The following is a 4,651-nucleotide window of genomic DNA, read 5'->3' as shown; positions in this document are numbered from 1 at the left end:
AGACAGGAGCGCACTAGCATTCTGCTTTGCAGCCTTTGCAGAAATGACTTCTGCAAAACGCCCTCAAATAGGACAATTAACCACAAAGCATTTGTCACCTCACAGGCAAGGGTCAGTTAAGACATAAGCCCCAGATGTCAGCAAAAAGGCCATCAGCAAGTAGACATTAACCTAATAGGTAGCCAGATACATGACCAAAGCCCTGATTGGCATGACTCAGCATACCCCGATTGCTTAAGATAGTTCTGCAAAAGAGCTCATAAAAATCTCTAAACTTAGACACTCCTGTGGCAACCCTCTCAGACCCCTTCCCTCTCTGGGAGCTTTATGTTATTGCTCCATAAACTTTGCTTTGGCCCACCACTCTTCCTCTGGGCTACCTCTTCATTCTTCGAAGCGGTGTGACCAAGAACCATGGGCACTAAAGGCAGAGAATTCCTGCAACAATGACTCTCATGTAGATGTAAAATAATGCATGAAAATGATTTTATTTAACTCATAAATTAAATAAGAGTGACAGAAGCAATGGGAGAACTAAGGCCTTCTACCCTTGTAATTAGATAGGACACTGAAAACCAAAGCCACAGGTCACTGTCTATGTTAACATGACTTTGTGCTATTTCCCTGCCTTCATTAGCATGACCTATTCCCCCAGGAGTCTGCTGAAGGTTTGATTCATTGTAAGAACTTCCTTAAAAACTCATCCTAAGATTCTTTGATTCCTTGCCTTTAAATTCTTGTCTTGCCACTTCTTTCAATCCTGGACTGTTGTTTCATGATCCTTACTCAATCCTCACCAAGATTTTGAAAGATCTTCCTTGAATCAAACTTTCAAATGTCAGTAAATTCTGACCTCACATTTCCTTCTCTGAGATACTGCCAAAGCTCTGTGAGGAGGCACTCTGTCTTAATGCAGTGAGCAGCAAGCTCAGCTTTGACATATCAAGAGGTTGTGTTGGTGATATTTGGGGAGACAGTTTTTGACAGATTTGGAGGTCCCACTGAAATCCAGTTGGGACCAAGATTTCACTGCCATGGCCAATGCCCTGGAATGGGAAACAGACTGTCCCTCTGAGGTCCTTTGAGCCTTCTGCTTAGATACATTCTGACAATGATAGGGTAGGTAAATAGATCTTGCATTGATTAGAAACTTAGATCTCTTTCATTCAACTCCAAAATGCTGAGTTTATTTCATTTCCTAGGATGAAGAAACCCTCCTTAGGTGTCTCGATTTGAAAAAGTGCATATACATCATTGGTGGAAATCTGTTTGTCTCTCTGTCCTTGTCATTTTTGTTGTCCATCAGTAAGAGGAAATCCGTTAGGAAGAGGGTGGGTGCAGGCCATCAAGTAAGCTCTTTCCTCAAGCTGGTGCTGGGGACTGAGAAGTTAGTTCAAACAAGGAGCAAACTTGCAACTTCCAACTGCCTTCATTTCTCATCTGGCATAAAGAAGCATTCCAAAACATTCAGATTCCAAAATCTCTTCCTTAAGAGATTCTTTGGCCAAAGCCAAAGAAAAATTGAATGCTGTCTCTCTTTTAGATCCCCCTAAATCAAAATGTGAGCCTAATAATAACCGCCTTCCCCAGTTCTGTGCTCTGCTGTTTCCCACTGCCTCTGTCCTCTCTCTGATTTGCTCCTCTTCCCTGCTGGCCTGCCACACTCCCTTACGCTCAGTTGTTTCTTAAAATTAAACCTCCCTCAGAACAGACAAACCCCTTTCCTTTGATTTCAAGCCCTGGTCTCACTGTGAGCTGAGAGCCCAGTCAGGATAGGAGAAATTTACAGAGGAACTTAGAATAATTTTATGAATGTGTAATAAAAGCAGCATTGGAAGCCCTCAATAATGATTTAAAGGACCCTGAATTTCTTAGGAAATTGGAGAGGTTCAGAAAAATTCTACATGTTGGATAAGGTCTTTCGGAGTCTATCCCCCAAATCTTTCTTAGGAAAGTAGGTTCGATTCCAATCCAGTCTTAAGGAAAGAAAGAATGAGAAGCGTGGAGACTCCAGAGATAGGCCCGCCCCATCGTTGGACAGCATTCGGGAGAAGATCTAGAAGCGGATGTGACCCCAGCTCCTCCCTCACTTTTTATAAATGGTATTAAGCCAGAAATTGAGTATTGAATACAAAAGCCTGAAGTAGAATAGGAAATAACGCTACTGCTAGAACTCCAACACTGTTGAACATTTTGAAAATAGGATAAAAACAAAGTAGAAACTGGAATAAATGTATAGCCTTACAGATAAAACATCTAGATTGCTCCTGTCTCAGTCATTCAGCTCCAAAGGAAGGAGTCTCTTGATGAAGATAGTTTTAAATATTATAAACAGAAAGACTGTGGGGAAAGAATTGCCCTGTCTTAGCTAAGAAAACAGGGAAAATATGTAACAGATGAAATGATTGATTGTTGAGGGGCTCAGAGGGATCTGTTGAGCAGAAATTTCTCTCAAGATTAAAGGAGACCTGCTGATTGGTTTATTTTAAATAAGTGCTATAACAATCAATTATTCAAAAAATCCTAGAAATTAAAAATCAAACTAATGGTCCGCGGGGACAGGTGGGGAAGGGTCCTGGGAATGTGGTGGGCCTGGGGCCCTGAGCGTGGTCGGACTCTGAAGGCGATCGGCCGCCAACTTCTTGGTCCTGATGTCTGACCATGGAGATGTGAGCCTTCCACCCGAAGACCGGGTGAGGGCCCTCTCCCAGATGGGTAGTGCAGTGGAGATAAATGAAGACATTCCACCCCGACGGTACTTCCGCTCTGGAGTCGAGATTATCCGAATGGCATCCATTTACTCTGAGGAAGGCAACATTGAACATGCCTTCATCCTCTATAACAAGTATATCACGCTCTTTATTGAGAAACTCCCAAAGCATCGAGATTACAAATCGGCTGTCATTCCTGAAAAGAAAGACACAGTAAAGAAGTTAAAGGAGATTGCATTTCCCAAAGCAGAAGAGCTGAAGGAAGAGCTATTAAAACGATATACCAAAGAATATATAGAATATAATGAAGAAAAGAAGAGGGAAGCAGAAGAGCTGGCCCGGAGCGTGGCCATCCAGCAGGAGCTGGAGAAGAGGCGGCAGAGGGTGGCCCAGCAGAAGCAGCAGCAGCTGGAGCAAGAACAGTTCCATGCCTTTGAGGAGATGATCCGGAACCAGGAGCTGGAAAAGGAGCGACGGAAAATCGTGCAGAAGTTTGGGAAGGTGGACCCTGGCCTCGGTGGCCCCCTGGTGCCAGACTTGGAGAAGCCCTCCCCAGACGCGTTCCCCCCGGCCCCCGTGGCGTCTGCGCAGTCTCTGGATTGTAATACGGCCGTGAGGCCTGCCAAGCCTCCCGTAGCGGACAGGTCCTTGAAACCTGGAGCATTGAGCAACTCAGAAAGTACTCCTACAATCGATGGACTGCGCCATGTGGCGGTGCCCGAGAGGCTGTGCCCGCAGTTTCTCCAGCTAGCCAGTGCCAACACAACCCGAGGAGTAGAGACATGTGGAATTCTCTGTGGAAAACTGATGAGGAATGAGTTTACCACTACCCATGTTCTCATCCCCAAGCAAAGTGCTGGGTCTGATTATTGCCACACCGAAAACGAAGAAGAGCTCTTCCTCATACAGGATCAGCAGGGTCTCATCACACTGGGCTGGATCCATACTCGTCCCACACAGACTGCGTTCCTCTCCAGCGTTGACCTACACACTCATTGCTCCTACCAGATGATGTTGCCGGAGTCAATAGCCATTGTTTGCTCCCCCAAGTTCCAGGAAACTGGATTCTTTAAACTAACTGACCACGGACTAGAGGAGATTTCTTCCTGTCGCCAGAAAGGATTTCATCCACACAGCAAGGATCCACCTCTCTTCTGTAGCTGCAGCCATGTGACCGTTGTGGACAGAGCAGTGACCATCACAGACCTTCGATGAGAATTTGACTCGAACACTTCCCAAGAACTATAAAACCATATCAGTGTACTGTAGCCCCTTAATTTAAACTTTGCAGAAAGCTCTGGAAGCTTTTTTAGACAGAACTGAAAGTGAGTATCACCTGGGGGGGAACTGATTTTATATTTCTGGTTTAAAAAGGAATAATTAGCTGTATTTTTTAGGCAAGTGTGGAAAATAGCATGATCATGCTAGACAACTTTTCAGTCTGTCTGCAATTATAACTTGAAAGAATGGTATAATGAACACTTAATCTATACCCTTTGTTCTAGATTCACCAGTTGTTAACATTTTTTTTTCCTCTAAACTCTCCTTCTAATTTCTCCACCAACTTGTTTATTGTTTACCTCTGGAATTATTAAGGGCATCTATGCAGAAATTTGGAAGCCATTTAGAAAATCTTTGGGTTTTCCTGTGGTTTATGACAATATTAATGAAGCTTATTACAAGGGTGAGGGATAGCTCACTATGTCTGACCAGATGGTGAGGCCCGAAAACCCTAAAGAATGATTTTGTCAGGAAGTATTGTTATTTAACAAGTATTTCAAAATATTTTTTTCCTCTACAATAAAATAACAATTAACATAAAAAAAATCAAACTAATACTTTTAATATGTTAAAAAGAATATTCTTATAGAAATTTAACTCAAATGGTTTAAGAGGCCAAGTTCAGATACATTAAAATTTTGCACATGAAATTAATTTAT

The 4,651-nt window shown here is 43.0% G+C and overlaps 1 pseudogene; it reads left to right on the top strand.

Moving 5' to 3' along the window:
* The first annotated feature begins 2,557 nt into the window (after positions 1-2,557).
* On the top strand, positions 2,558-4,345 carry LOC112831225 (STAM-binding protein pseudogene; annotated as a pseudogene).
* The last annotated feature ends 306 nt before the right edge of the window (positions 4,346-4,651 follow it).

Source organism: Callorhinus ursinus, unplaced genomic scaffold, assembly GCF_003265705.2.
Source record: "Callorhinus ursinus isolate GAN/ISIS: 27379988/994484 unplaced genomic scaffold, GSC_fseal_2.0 scaffold14, whole genome shotgun sequence".
In the NCBI taxonomy this organism is placed as follows: domain Eukaryota; kingdom Metazoa; phylum Chordata; class Mammalia; order Carnivora; family Otariidae; genus Callorhinus; species Callorhinus ursinus.
Note: the sequence above shows the minus strand (reverse complement) of the source record. Positions and strands in the feature narration are given on the sequence as shown.